Source organism: Etheostoma spectabile, chromosome 7 (genome assembly GCF_008692095.1).
Source record: "Etheostoma spectabile isolate EspeVRDwgs_2016 chromosome 7, UIUC_Espe_1.0, whole genome shotgun sequence".
Lineage (NCBI taxonomy): Eukaryota > Metazoa > Chordata > Actinopteri > Perciformes > Percidae > Etheostoma > Etheostoma spectabile.
The window spans coordinates 23,390,583-23,406,845 of record NC_045739.1 but is presented as its reverse complement, the minus strand read 5'-3'; the positions used below and the strand labels follow the sequence as shown (position 1 = coordinate 23,406,845).

Here is a 16,263-nt window from a genome sequence, read left to right as displayed (position 1 = left end):
CACCGGATGCGCGTTCTCCATCCACAGCCGCCACGGAGGCACCTGAGCGTCATTACCGTCGGCCCTCGGACGAAGGTGGCGGGAGGGGACGAGTACGGACGTCTGTGGTCGGGGGTTGGTTGGAACGCCACGGCCCCCCCCCCCTCCTCCGCCGTCCCTTATCCGGAGGCGTCAACGCGGACAGGGGGGACGCCGGGACAGCGGTCTGAAGGGATGCCTGTGTGATGCTTTCTAGCCAGAGTGAGGCAGTCTCAGACATCATGCTGCCGTCTGGCTCCCTGAACACTGCGAACACTGTACTGTGCGCCTGATAATGTCTGTAAATCCAACTGTACCCAGATGGCTTACGTGTATGAATTTCAATGCGATAGCGATCATGTGTACTTATGAGGGTTTGTCTTCCCAGGCTGCAGTCTCGTCATATGTTGCGAGTCCTGGAGGGTAAAGCAGGTTGACTCTGTGTTGTAATGAGAGAAGGGGGAAACAATAAGAACCAGGGATCACGCTGGAGTCCCCCCACGCCTGGTTCAGCCTCCAGGTTGCTGGAGTGCCACCCCTTAATTTAATTACCTCCCTCTGTCTGTCTGACAGACCCGCTGCCTGCAGTGGCTGCCATCCCTGCATTACATTAAACACACACCACTGGGGGAAAAGCGCAGGCGGCGGGCGGAGGCCAGCCTTTTTAGAAATAAAAGGAGATACACACACCGACACACAAACAGCGGCACAATCCCTTCTGAGCAGGTGGGAGCTGTGCAGATGCTCTTCAGTCGGCAGGAAAAATAAGCCCTTAATTACCACCCGGTCTGTCTCGCTCTTCCTCTGTCCCTCCCCCCTCGCCCTCCACTCCTTCGTCGCACTGCACTGCGGTCTGCGATGCTCGCCTCAGGGCTGGTGATTGCGGCGCGGGGCTCCTCTGAGATTCCCCTGTTATTATCCTTAAACAAGCAATTACAGCCGAGAGTCCAAGTCCAAGAGCAGAGCAAAACAGAGAGGGGGCACACCCAGAGAATAAAAAAAAAAAAAAAAAGCTCTGGGGTTGCTCAGACAACGAATAGCAAAGCTCTCCGGGGCAAATTTGTTTCTGGAATTGGCTCCCACCAGCGGCTGTGATGATGGAAGAGACGCTATGGTTAGCATAAAAAACGAGAGAATAAGAAAGCAAAGTTTAAATAGAATCCCTGAAAAAAAAAACACAGGCAGAACTGCTGTGTTTGACATATGACTGTTATGAAACACATTTTTGTATTTTTTTTTTTTTTTCCTTCCAAAGGAATCGCAATGATTTTTTTCCTGCTGTCTGGTGTTTTTGGGAACAGTAAATCAGCAGCGAAGGCCTCGGGAGAGGCAGCTCCGGTGCTGATGTCCTGCAGCCGAGGGACAGACCGGGAGCCTGAGAAGGGCCCAGACGACCGAGCTGGCTCGGTGGACTCGTTGGAGACGAGGTGACGCTGAAGGGCCGAATGTTTTTAATGACCTCACACATGTCACTGGGAAAACCTGCCGGGATAAGTTAAAGCCAGGGAAAAACGGAAAAGTACTGCACGATTTACAAAGCTTCCTAAGTTCTTCATGTTCAACATGAGGCCATGATCCAGAAAAGAGTGTCTTTACTAGGGACCTGATCCAGTAGTCTGGCTATCACCTGACTGAGCTCAATCTTTTAAGATTGAAAATCTGGGGAGTCAGCTTCAGCCCCCATTTCATAAGATTGCTGAACTCCCAATAATTTAGACTTTATGTTCCACATCCTCATATTTGTACTTTTTCTCTTTTTCGGAGCCTTGCAACGAAACCTAAGGTCTATATAAAAGAGACTTCAGATACAGTATTAGGGGACCACTAAGGTCTATATAAAGAGACTTCAGATACAGTATTAGGGACCACTAAGGTCTATATAAAAGAGACTTCAGATACAGTATTAGGGGACCACTAAGGTCTATATAAAAGAGACTTCAGATACAGTATTAGGGGACCACTAAGGTCTATATAAAGAGACTTCAGATACAGTATTAGGGACCACTAAGGTCTATATAAAAGAGACTTCAGATACAGTATTAGGGGACCACTAAGGTCTATATAAAAGAGACTTCAGATACAGTATTAGGGACCACTAAGGTCTATATAAAAGAGACTTCAGATACAGTATTAGGGGACCACTAAGGTCTATATAAAAGAGACTTCAGATACAGTATTAGGGGACCACTAAGGTCTATATAAAAGAGACTTCAGATACAGCATTAGGGACCACTAAGGTCTATATTAAAGCATTCAAAGAGTACCATGTCATGGGACCTTTAACCCCCTTCCGAACAAGCTATCATAGTTGGTACCAATGGATTCCTTAGGTCTCCTTGTTTCATATGAAACTGACCGAAGGATTTTACGAATAAATATTTGATCATACAAATAAAATCAATTTAAATCAGAAAATCAAATTTATTTATTTTTAATTCAGCCCTACTATACAATTACCGTGTGACACTTTCATATATATATAAATATATATGACCATTAACCAATCACGTTTTGTATGACTTACTGCGTTTTTTTAAACGGAAAGTGTTTTAAATTTTAAATGATGTAGCCTATAATGTTAATTCTCTGAACCCCAATCAGAACATTTGATGCCACGACCCCTTTGTGGATTTGCCTGCCCTGGGACTGTTGATGAAATGTAGCTAATGAGCTAAATGTAAGTCAATGACTGCCAATTGTCTGTGGTCATTGTGGGGTTTTTTTACCCTCATGGTCCATTAAAAAAGACCACACAACACACAAATCAAATAATACATAAAGATTCCTCACAATACAATTTCATAATCTATATTTATAGATATACTGTATACATACATACATATATATACACAGTATATATATTCCTCTGCTTTTCCCAAAGAGAGCTGATGGCGAACAAAAGGACTAAACTTTCCCCAGGCTATAATTAGCCACCCTCGAATTTGACTCATCATAGCCTGTGTGTGTGTGTGTGTGTGTGTGTGTGTGTGTGTGTGTGTGTGTGTGTGTGTGTGTGTGTGTGTGTGGTGTGTGTGTGTGTGTGTGTGTGTTTAAGTCTGACATGGCTATAAACTCTTTGGGAGTCTTGGGATAAAGTCAACTTCCTCAACAACAGCTGTGACATGTAGGAGCCATGAAGTGTCTCCCGTTTATACTAACAAGCCTGTCAGCTGAATGCATTGCTGTGTTGGTGTTTCCATTTGCAGTGAATGCATTGGTTTGTAACTTGCTGACATTGTTGTTAATTGTAAACTGCTTTAGGAAAGTAGGCTAACGTTAGCTAGCGGCAACTTCAGCACCAGGTACTGTTAACGTTAAAATGTATCGCTACATTGCTGCCTGTGCTGGAACAAGTTTATTTAACGCTTTGTTGGGCAGTTACTTTATTCATGGATGTATAGTAACTCACCTATTTCAATACTGCTGTGCATGATAGCTAGATAGATATTTATTCCTGGTCAAAAGCTAATGCTAATTTAGCTCTCTCTTTTCTCCCGGTGTCTGTATCCCATCCAACAACAAAGCATGGCACAATCTTCGAGAAGATGCTACTGTAGTGTGTCACTGCCCAATGGAAGTCGAGTGCAGATTTGAGTTGCGCATGCGTCACTTTGCGACAAGTAGCATAGAAGATGCTAACGAGAGACGTCCATTTAAAAATGGACCTACTTAACCAAGTTCCTTCACTGCTGGCTACCAGTTAGCATCAAACACAACAAATGCTGTCAGTTGAAGGGTGTTTTGAGCTAACGTTAGCAACCAGTCAATCATAGAAAGCTAAAACGATTTAGAAATGACTCCCGTCTTCTGTTATTGTTTGTAATGAGAAGTGTTTATTATTTCATGGATTTCACAAATTTCAGTATGAAATCTGATCATGCGCGACTCAAATCTGCAATCTGTTCACTACTGTCATTGAATTTGGGTGTTTTGTTAATTTATAGCATTTGGAGAAAAAAACAATTGGTAAAAGAACTTTAAAGAAAGTGTAAAAAAAAAAAAAAAAAAATGTCAAAAGTGACTAAAATGTGAACAAATGTCAAATAAAGTGATAGAAATGTGAAAAAGATGTCAAAAAAAAAAAAAAAAAAAAAAAAAAAATCCAAAAAGTGACCCAAAAAAAAGCTTTTAAAATTTGGGGGAAAAACCCAAGAAATTTGCAAAAGGCTCATAAAAAGTCGACAAATGTTGAAAAAGTGACTAAAACATTGGGGGAAAGACACAAAAGGGTCGAAAAAACAACCGTAACCTTGATAAAAAGGTTTGTCATTTTTAATTTTGACTCAGAAAAACAAAACATTTCCAGGTCAGCGGGCACACAACAAGAGGGTTACAGTAGCCTTTGTCGAGCTTCAATCTTGTAGTACGGGACCACTTGTCGGCAAGCGGAGATGGGAAGTAAGGAAGTACAAATACTTAGTGTACTGTACTTAAGTAGAGTTTTTCTGGTATTTTTACTACACCATTTATTTTTGTGCCAACTTTTTACTTTCACACGGAGAAAAAAGTGAGAGAAACGACCTCCAGACTAGCTGTCTGGAGGATAATCAGCTGAGATTGTATGTGTGTGTGTGTGTGTGTGTGTGTGTGTGTGTGTGTGTGTGTGTGTGTGTGTGTGTGTGTGAATCTTTGAGAACTGTAAGTTGTATAACTCATGTTGTCAGTTCATTTAAGCCGGTGGTTGTACCGGTCTATAGTTCTTGCTCATCAAAGGTAAGTTAGCTTGTTTGTGTTCTTCACCTGTTAGTCAGGTTGCATGTTGCGTGATTGTAATGAAGTACCAACAGAGAGAAGTTGTCTGGTCCGTGTTTTAACAGACACACCTGGGCCGAAGTTGGAAAACCAGAATCAACTTTAAACACAGTCAACTAGTCCTCACTAGCAAGTTTACAATCATTTCACTGGAGTCACTGTTATTATTGTTTGCGTCATTAATACCGAATTCCATCTAATTGGATGGGACTATACTGTACATTGCACTTGACGCTCCACTAAGACGACTCAACCGATTTGGCGACTTCTGCATTCATTTGCGGCAAATCAGTGCAGCTTGATGGCGCTAACGTTAGCACATAGCATGGATGGCGACATGACTGAAAATGAAGAAAACAAAAGATCCCAGAGATTCGGCAGACAAGCAGCAAGACATTCCCAAACGTCCTCGGCCTGATCTGAGAGAGAAGTTTGAGATAGTGGGCGTAAAAAAATGACTCCTGGCCAACGTGCTGGGGAATTAACGTCTATTTAGTACTTCATATTTAATCCTTTATTTTCGTTCCAAAAGCCATATTTGAGCACACAAACATACATGTAGATTCCTTTAAATGTTAAGGGGAAGATGTGTATTGACAGAACTGTATATATTGTTTCCAGTTTTTAAAATGTGAGGATTTTTCTGCATTTTGAGTTTTACTTTAAATACATTTTTCCTGATGATGCTTCCACACTTTCCCTGATTTCCACTTGGCTCCCTGGAACCACATTATATCCAAAGAGAGTGTGTGGACTTCATGTCTGTGTATTGGAGTTTTCTGACTTTGCAAGCACCCCTGTTCTGTCTGTCTGTGCAACATATTAGACAGCTGCTTCCCTTTGCCACGTCTTATTCCTAACATGAAAGTCAGCCATCCTCATTACGAATCTACAAACCGAACAAGACTCACAGTAAGCTTAAAGCTAATGTGTTCCTACTCTGAAGTCCTAGCCCTGTAGTCATTTCTTTTTCAAATTACTTCTTCTTCTTCTTCTTTATGAAGAGCTTTCCCATGCTCCATTTGTCTATTTAATTCAGCACATCTGGCGAATCCATTCCCCTCTCTGGCTTTTCCTCGTGAAAAACAATCTGTCGTCATCGCAGCGATGGAGGGGTGGAAAGCGTGGAGACCTGCAGCCTCTCGGGTGAGAGGCATTACAGCTTTACGAGTGATGGACTGCTCTGGCGCTGGACGGGGCCGAGGCCGAGCCGAGAGCCAGGCGAACACATTGTTATGGCAACATCACAGTGAGCTGAGTGTGTTTAGACTGGGCCGCGCTGTGCAGTGAGGTCATGCCTGTGATGTAACTTCAAGGAAGGCAAACAGGAGAGAGGGGAATACGTACTATAGGGGGCAATGGCGGAATTGGCACTAATGTTTGCCAGACCACAGCGCACAGTGTTCGTTAGGAAACAATATGAGAAGGAGAGGCTCAGCCGCCCAGTAACAGAGCTGCTCCAGGGACCATTGGTTTTTTTTTTTTGCAAAGTTCCAAATCACAAAGTGGGACTGCAGAAAGAAAATAGCATTGGTCCCTATGTGGTGAAGCCACTCAAAACCAAGACCAGGTGTCAGGTGTTGAATGGTCTCGCATGCCAGCTCTGTCTCCACAGCGCCATGGAGTTAAGTATAACTACACCACAGAGACATTAGGGGATAGGAGCTAAACAAACGCTCTGGGTTGTTTGCATTTTTTTCTCAACCAATCACAATCGTCTTGGGTGGCGCTAAGCTCCGGACGAGGCGACGGCGGATCTGCTAAATAGTCTCGGGAAAGAACCAGAGCGTCAATCAGAAAGTTGAAATTTATTTCAACTTTATGGTAATGAGCTACGACCCGGTTCAGCGGCTAACGCCAGCCACCATTCTGAATATAGACGTCCTTCGCGTTGGCTGAGACATTCGATGTAAACTTTCGTTCCTACCGAAACATTATTTCTGAGGACAAGCTCATAATCGGCGTTGCTGGGTTACCTATCGTTTATGATATATATTGTTTGGGTATAGGGACCAGTTAACGTTAGCTGCGGGCCACATCGTCACTAGGTTAGTCGGGCGGCTGCTCGCAACGGCTAACGAGTGAGCTAACTGCTAACAGACCCAACTGCGACCAATTAGCAATACAAATTCTTTCATTATACTGTGTAATTTACTAAAAAGGTTTCTAGTGTCTATATTGGCCTTGCAGTGACTGCTTCTTGCATTATTAAACATAGAACGCTGCCACGTCAGAGCAGCCAAAAGCGTCCCTTTTTGACAAGCGTCCTTCACAGGGCGGCCAGAGCTTCTTTGCAGGTCAAGTCTGCGGCGGTGCGTACGTACGGTAAGAGTAGAAACCAGCACACAAGTATAAACATCAGGCCACTTGCGCAAATGACAGCGAAAGCTCTGTGTAGAGCCACCGCAGACACATGAATTAGAGTTTAGCATTGATAGAACTGGCCACTGGGAATTGCAAGCGTTAGCAAGCCAGGCTAACTAGCTTCCACTTTCTGAGTGGAATACACACCTTAGCAATAAAAATGTATTCTCCCAAATGTTGAACCTTGTTACTTTGTGACATATTAAATCGCTTAGGGTTGATATCTAACACAATGCAAGCAAAACAACAAGCTTGTATGAACTTTTTTAAGCCATATGATGTTCTCTAGTCATGCACCTTGGAAATCGACTGTCTCCCAGCAACAGAGGTTTTCAGTTATCCCTGAATAGATGTCATGGGAAACACCCACTCATTGGCTCAAGGCTTAGATACTGTTTCTACAAATATGTCCTAAAACAGGTTTTATGTATTTTTAAAGACTTGAACTGTGCACTGCAATGGAAGTATCATTATAGTTAGCATTTCTTTACACAAAACGAGGACATTTAAAAAAAGATTGTTTGAATTTCAATAGTTTTTGGACAACACTACAGCTTAATAGCACACAGATACAACCTTTGACACACACAAACACACACACACACACACACACACACACACACACATACACTAGTTGTCAGTACTATGGCATCACTTCATTGATTTTGGTCTTTTCATGGGATTTGTTGACAATGAGAAAAATGTTGCCCTAACAGCCCGAAGCAGCGGGTCTGGGAGAAGTTTGGAGAAGACATGGAGAAGGACCAAGGTGCTTCTGGAAAACCGTTCGCCACCTCAGAAGGGGAACCATCCAAGCTGTGTACAGTAACGATGAGACGCTGTTGTCCTCAACTGAGGCCGTAATAGGGCGGTGGAAGGAGCACTTTGAGAAACTCCTAAATCCAACTATTACGCCCTCGATGTCAGAGGCAGAGCTGGTGGAGGATTGTTGTCAATTTCCCTGGTGGAAGTCGCTGAGGTAGTTAAACAACTCCACAGTGGCAAAGCCCCGGGGATTGATGAAATCTGTCGAGAAATGCTAAAAGCTCTGGGTGTGGAGGCAATGTCTTGGTTGGCACGCCTCTTCAACTTTGCATGGAAGTTTAGGACAGCGCCTAAGGAGTGGCAGACCGGGGTGAGTGGTAAAGTCTACTCCAAGGTGCTGGAAAGGAGGGCTCGGCCGATAGTCGAACCTCGGGTTGAAGAGGAACAATGCGGATTCCGTCCTGGTCGTGGAACAACGGATCAGATCTTCACTTTTGCAAGGATCTCGTAGGGAGCCTGGGAGTATGCCCAACCAGTCTACATGTGTTTTGTGGGAGAAACTGTGGGAGGTGCTGCGGGAGTACGGGGTCCCTTCTCAGGGCCATCCAACCTCTGTATGACCAAGGCAAGAGCGGTGTCCGGGTTCTCGGCAGTAAGTCGGACTCGTTCCAGGTGAGGGTTGGCCTCCCCCAGGGCTGCGCTTTGTCACCAATCCTGTTTGTAGTATTTATGGACAGGATATTGAGGCGTAGTCGGGGCGGGGAGGGCTTGCAGTTTGGTGGGCTGCAGATCTCATCGTGGCTCTTTGCAGATGATGTGGTCCTGTTGCCGTCATCGGTGTGACCTTCAGCACTCACTGGATCGGTTCGCAGCCGAGTGTGAAGCGGCTGGGATGAGGATCAGCACCTCTAAATCTGAGGCCATGGTTCTCAGCAGGAAACCGATGGAGTGCTTTCTTCGGGTAGGGAGTGAGTCCTTACCCCAAGTGAAGGAGTTTAAGTACCTTGGGGTCTTGTTCGCGAGTGAGGGGACCATGGAGCGTGAGATTGGTCGGAGAATCGGAGCAGCCGGTGCGGTATATATTCAATTTTTTGCACCGTTGTGACAAAAAGAGAGCTGAGCCAGAAGGCAAAGCTCTCGATCTACCGGTCAGTGTTCGTTCCTACCTTCACCTGTGGTCATGACCGAAAGAACGAGATCCAGGGTACAAGTGGCCCAAATGGGTTTCCTCAGGAGGGGGGCTGGCGTCTCCCTTAGAGATAGGGTGAGAAGCTCAGTCATCCGAGAGGAGCTCGGAGTAGAGCCGCTGCTCCTTCGCGTCAAAAGGAGCCAGTTGAGGTGGTTCGGGCATCTGGGAAGGATGCCTCCTAGGGGGGTCCCTAGGGAGGTGTTCAAGGCACGTCCAGCTGGGAGGAGACCTCGGGGAAGACCTAGGACTAGGTGGAGGGACGTCCGGCTGGGAGGAGGCTTCGGGGAAGACCCAGGACTAGGTGGAGGGACGTCCGGCTGGGAGGAGGCTTCGGGGAAGACTCAGGACTAGGTGGAGGGACGTCCAGCTGGGAGGAGGCCTCGGGGAAGACCCAGGACTAGGTGGAGGGACGTCCGGCTGGGAGGAGGCCTCGGGGAAGACCCAGGACTAGGTGGAGGGACGTTCAGCTGGGAGGAGGCCTCGGGGAAGACCCAGGACTAGGTGGAGGGATTATATCTCCAACCTGGCCTGGGAACGCCTCAGGATCCCCCAGTCGGAGCTGGTTAACGTGGCTTTGGATAGGGAAGTTTGGGGTCCCCTGCTGGAGCTGTTCCCCCCGCAACCCGACACCAGATAAGCGGACGGAGATGGATGGGTGCTATGTGTACTATGAATATTCATAACTTTAACTCCATTAACTGCCTTAATGTGTTTACCCTGCCCTTCAGTCCTGGGAGTGTCTGTCCATGTTGATATTTAGTGTGCACTCACAGAAGGAAATCTATCTTGCAACGCTGCATGGAGGTTTTCTTTGTGCAAACATGTGACAAACATGTTTTATACCACACCAATTCATACAGAACAAAACACATTAAATCACTTCGCTGCTTGCATCCTACAGCCCCAGGCACACAACACATTCCTGACAGTGAATGTACTCTCCAACAAAACTATCCCAAGCAACTACATGAGTCTTAAGACTGATTTAAGCTTTAGTGGGTAACTTTTTGATACTAATGAACATCAGTTACATTCAAGCCATTGCCAAATGAGTTGCTACAAAGCTAATTAAAACTATCAGCTCCAACATAATTCACCATGTTCAGCAGCTAGTCGGTGGACATAGTCAGTTCATCACTATGAGCTACTACTCCTTTTAACATTACATAGTCATTATCATCAATTCTTAATATAAAATGTTTATCTGTGCCATTTGAAGGGGTTTGGGAGTCAAGTTAAAAGGTATCCTGTGTGTTTTATGACCGCTAGTAGCATGACAGTTGTGTTTTTTCCCACATTTAGTTCTTAGATCTTGCTGTAATTTGCCTGCAAAATTCAAAACTCAAGTCAGACAACTGCTATCTAATACTATTTAATGCAGGGTTTAGAAAATGAAAAAGGCAAACTCTAAATGTTTTAGGAGGAAGAAAATACAAGAAAATTCAAGGTTTCAAGGACGTTTGGTGTGTAGGGATACCTTTACAAACCAACTTGTATTTATTCAACTATTTGCTCTTGTATTTTATTCCTATTATTTCATGTACAGTGTATTGTATCCTAGTGTTTCATTTATATTTATATACTGTGCTGTGTGACTGATTTTGCTGCTGTAACACTGTAATAATAAATAATAAACAGTAAATATCTATTTTTAGAGTTAGTTTATATGCAAAATTCAAATCTCACAATTGTCATAGAGTTAAAAATAGAGTTAAAAATACATTTTCAGTTTTTCCTATTAAGTAGATTTTGAATAGCATGGCATATAATAATAATTTATAATACAGCAATTATATATTTACTACTTTTTCCCCATACGTCTAAAAAACAATTCTCAGAAGACAAGGGCTCATATTCTGCTCATTTTCAGGTTCATAATTGCATTTTGAGGCTGTACCAGAATAGGTTTCCATGGTTTAATTGTCAAAAAACACCATATTTTGGTTCCTCCTCTTTTCACCCTGTGTGTTGAGCTCTCTGCTTTAGCTACAGAGTGAGGCATCTCACTATCTATCCCATCTTTGCTGGGAGTCCCACATGCACAGAAGGTAGGTACTACGCAGTAGCTACTAGCTAAAAGCTAGTGTTGCTAGCGGTTAGCCAAACCACTGCTACAATAAACACAAGTTCACCGAGCTCTACAAAAGAAACTGTATAGAACTACTGACATGACCCTCGTCTGCAGGTATTCCACGCAAAGTGTGAATTACGCCCTCAGCCAATGATTGGCCAACGATGTAGACGGCCCTGCCGATTCTGACCCGCTCACCCAGCGACTGAAGGCAGAGGACATTCAGAAACCCTTATCTCACTCAAAACAGCACGGATGGTTAACAATAAAAAATAAAAAAATGTTCATAATATGGGCACTTTAACCATAAATGACGATTTTAGAAGTCTGTAGATACTTTGTAGTGAAAACAGTGGAAAGCAGGGGTGGACACTGGAGTCTCTTTCCTGTGTTTGCATGTTCTCAGGACCCCTGTGTGATCTCAGGGCCATGGTGGTTGGAGATGGTATTTAGGGAATAGGGGTGTCAGATGGATCCAAGCCTGAAGCTGTTGTGGTGCAGAGGATCCTCCAGAAGCAGGATGCAGCCCCACTATCACCCCGTTTCCCATGTGAAAGGAAACCCAGATCCAGGCTCTGTCCTGGGGACCCCCCCCACCCACCCTACCCTACCCTACCCCACACACACACACACACACACACACACACACACACACACACACACACACACACACACACACACACAGGCCCTGGCACCACACATCAGCCCCTCCAGCCCTCCGCTGTCCTCCACCTCGTCTCTGTTTTCCCTCCTGGCCCCTAATTGCTTTTATGCCTTTATTCTCACAGTGTGAAAAGTTCGACAATGTACATAAACGACATTCCAGAATAGCAGCGGGATATGGAAAAAAGCACATGTGGAAGCAGTTTGCCGCGCTTCTGGATTAGACCAGGAATCTGCAGTTTTATAGATTTGTTCTGAGCAGTGATGGGTGCCGCTGTTTTAAGCTTCAATCCAATTCAAAACACCTCATGTGAATCACTGATAACGCTGTTAAAATGTATGGAAAAAAAAAACGAGCAAAAAAATAACCGAAAACACCATTCATGGGCTGTGTCCCTTCCCTTATTCCATCGGGAAAAACTGCTTCCCCGCCGTAAGCCATTTCCCTGGTTAGTTGCCCCAAAAAAGGAACACTTCGTTAAAAAAATTACGGAAAAATGAGAGGGTTTTGGTTTGGGCTCGGCCGCGCCTCTCAAAAAGGGGAAAAAAATTATTAAACTGACCTTTCGACCCCCCCGTGTGCTGTATGTCGGGGGGTTTGGGCAATTTTTGTTCTGGGTTTCGGGTAGAGTTCCCACCCGGGCATCTTCCAAAACAAAACCCCTTTCCCTTTTTTCCCAATAACCACCCTGCTTCTTCCTGGTGTCCGCCTCCGTTACTCTTCCCCTTTTAACCCCTGGTTGTCCCCTTCAAACAACCTTTTGGCGGGTTTTTAATCAACATTTTTAAGATTAATTTTTTTTTTTGTCCCCTTTTATTCAATGCTTTAAAGTTTTTTAAAATGTTTGCCCCTTATTTGATGTTTTTTAACCCAAATTAAACCTTTCTTTTACAGTTATTTTTTAAATTTAAAGGAAATAACCCCATTTTTAAGAAAAATTTCCTAAGTTTTAATTAGAAAAAACAGAATTGGAAATTTTTGAGAAAAATTTAAAAGGGAAAGGATTTTTGATGGATAACAAGCTGGAATATGTAACTTTTACTCCTACCTTTTAAAAAAACGCAATTTTTTTCAAAACTATTATGACGATGAGCCAACTAAACAACGAACAGTAAAAGACAGAACAAAAAAAAAGAAAAACCCCACCGCATTTCACATTTTTTTAAAAATTAAGGAAAGAACGATAAACCCCTAACGTGAACCTAAAATATTTCTTTAGAAAGTGTGATAAATAAAAACTTAGAAGGCGTGGCCCAATAAGAGGGTTTTTTCTATTTTTGTGTCTTCTCTGTCCCGTCAAAAAAAAGGCCCAAAAGCCAAAAAAAATTCTTAAAAAAAGAATGGGGAAACCTAATCCCTTTTTAAGGAAAGTATGGCAGGGATGGTTAAAAAAAACACCGTTTTAATGAAGAATTCCCTCCGTTGAAAAAGAGGTCACTGGTAAAAGACGGTTTTAAAAATCAACAAAAACCCCTTGGTTTTTTTGGGGAGGAAGTTGCCCGGGGGCACCTAATAAAAGTATTTTCGTAGTTATTTAGATTGAAAGGTCAGAACTTCCATTTTTATTGGGAAAAAGCGACAGTCCTAGCAAATTCGTTAGAAAGCCAAAGTTACACACGTCGGTGAAATGCTGGGGTTGTTTTTTTTTCACTGTTTCTCCCCCCGAGCAGGCTACAGCAGCATGCAACGCTACAAGCTACTTGTAAGCTCCAAGCTAGCAGCAAGCTACAAATACGTACCGAAACGAGGGAGCCAGCATTTCCAGGAGCAAAGAAAAATAAAAGTGCTAATTCCTGTTTTTTTTTTTTTTTTTTTTTTTAAATACAGGGAAAATTTTTTAAAATAATTAGCACGGCCTGGTCCTTTTGTTGATTTCGCAGTTCGTTCACCTCAGCTAAATTTGGGAAGGGGAAAAAAGAAATTTTTTGAAAAAAAGGGGAACCTTATTAGGAATGTTTTAATTTTTTGGACAAAATAGAACTACGATGTTTGCGCATGCAATGCTTTTAAAAGTTAAAAAGCTTTAACAAAAAAAAAAAAGGTATTAAATGTGTGTGGTGGGAGTATGTTGTAGGGGGTTTTTAAGCTGACTTTTTTTTTGTGTATTTTCTCCATATTAAGACCATAAACGATCCGCCCACCTAACAAAATTCCCTAGCAGAAGGTTTCATCATCCAAACAGTATGAGGAACCTCACGCTTTTAATAGCAAGTGATAAAAAAAAAGGGCCCCCAAAAACAAATTATGGTTGGTGGGGTAGGCCTAGCGCAGATTAATATCCTTTAAATCCCCCCCCATAATTTAAACCCTTTTTTTAAAAAACTACATGAAAGGTGTGAAGGATTCACTGAGGATTTACATAATGCGGCATTTGAGTGCGTGTGGGCAAGTTTACTGTCAGACGGGGCTTTTTTTAATCCGGACCGCTCAGCGTTTGGCATTCGGACAAAAAAAAATTCTTATATTAAAAAAATATAAATATATTTTTATTTTAATTTATATATGTTCTCCTGCAGCCCCAGTCCCCCCCTCCTTCCCTCCCCCCACCCCTTTGCCAAACAAGGGGCTGGAAATGATGACCTGTTTGCTGCGTTTTTAAAAACGGGGAATTCCCCTATTGCACATTTTAAAGGGGCGGGGAAAGGGGGGGGGGGGGGGGGGGGGGGGGGGCGAGGGGGGTTTCCTGTGTGTCTTCAAGGAATCCTCCCCAGACTGCGAGGTGTAAATCTGGTGACCGAGACCATAAAAAAAAGAGGTTCTCCCTGTGTCTTCAGGGGCAACCCCACAACCTCAAGGGTCACTTAGATTATTGCTCTATATCTTTCATCAAAATAGTTGGCACTGTAACCCTCCAGAAGACACATTCCCCAGCTTGGCTGCCTTCACAACTGGATTTTTTAGAAAGAAAATGCATTACGTGTGTACACGTTTTTGCCCGCTCCTGTTTGATTTCTAAAAGATTTTTTGCTGAGTCTTTGGATTCTAATGGATTTTAACATTAATGGTGCTGGCCGGCAGCGTTGGGAAGGGTACTTTAAAAACGTATTCGGTTACAGAATACATGCCCAAAAATGCAATTTGTAACGTATTACTCAATCTGAGTAACGTATACTGGATACTTGGATTATTTCCACATGGAATTGCATTTTATAAGTGTATCTTTTAAATTTTTATTATTTAACCAGGAAGTCCCTTGAGATTGAAATCTCTTTTTCCAGGGAGACCCGGCCAAGACGGCACACCAGTTACAATTTAAACAGAAAATACAGCAAAGACAAAAATCACACGTAGAGGAAAGGAACAGGTCACATGTGGCAGTTACCTTTTTGAATTACATGACATTTTAACACGGCCTTAAATGAATATAGCGTATGAATGCGGCCATCAAATCCTGCTTACTAAACTATTCTGATGCGTTCATCTGTTCCAACTGGCTGAATGTGTACATGAACAAGCAGATAAATGTTTGTATTTGTAGTCCAGAACTGCATAGCCTACTACACAAATCTAACCGCAGACATGCTAATTTTAGCTAACGTTAGCTAGCATGTTAAACGGGGCTAGTCAGTCTTACAACGGCTCTGGTACTAGTGCATCAGCACATGGGAAAATGTAAAGTTGCACATCAACTAAGCAGGTAGCTCCCTGATACCACTATAAAATAGCAAGGTGACAAACAGCGGACGACTACCCTCTGCTAATTAAAACAATAGCTTACTTTAAGATGCTAAAGGTTGGAGGTGGAGTAATGTGGACGCTGAAAGCGGGTTGGCTGCTGGCGACCACAGTTATATTTTGTTCTCCCGGTTCTTTCTTTAAGGTGAAATGCTGATTGAATTTCCAAGATAGAAACGCATTCCTGCTCCGGTTCCAGCTCTCTACCTCTTATCAGTGGTCACGCAAAAAGCTCATCGTTTCATTGTCATATTGGGGCTTCTGGGAAATGCATGGAGTTACCTTAATCTACTTAGATGGTGAATAAACTCAAGAAACAGTGAAGTATCGTCATGTTATCCATTGATTTTAGCAATGTAACTGTATTCTAAATACCACCTATTTAAGTTGTAACTGTAACAGAACACAGTTACTCATAATTAGTATAATTAGTATTCTGAATATGTAAATTCTGTTACTCCCCAACACTGCTGGCTGGTTTATAGTTAGTTTTTATTCTAGCATAGTTGGGGAGATGTTTGATGTCTGGTTAATGACGCATTCATGTCATGTCACATCTACGCTTAATTATTTGGCAGCCACTTTGGTCCAAGTGACGTACAAATCATGTTCAATCCAAGCCGCAGTCGACCAAGGAGAAGCGGTAGAGAAGAGAATAAGTGCCATAACGTTGTTGTTGTTTTTTTGGAAAGATAGATAAAGAAAAGGAGCATACAAGGGGAGAATCAGAAAAGTCTTCAAGTTATTTGTGTAGACAGACTGATT

At 43.1% G+C, this 16,263-nt stretch overlaps 1 long non-coding RNA gene across 1 annotated transcript; it reads right to left on the bottom strand.

The window, feature by feature from the left end:
• Positions 1-852: 852 nt before the first annotated feature.
• LOC116692470 (uncharacterized) lies at positions 853-15,694 on the bottom strand. Its single transcript, XR_004332703.1, has 3 exons — positions 15,607-15,694; positions 5,241-5,243; positions 853-864 (listed from the first exon to the last, which is right to left on the bottom strand). It is a non-coding gene; the product is annotated as an uncharacterized LOC116692470 (long non-coding RNA).
• Between the last annotated feature and the right edge of the window lie 569 nt (positions 15,695-16,263).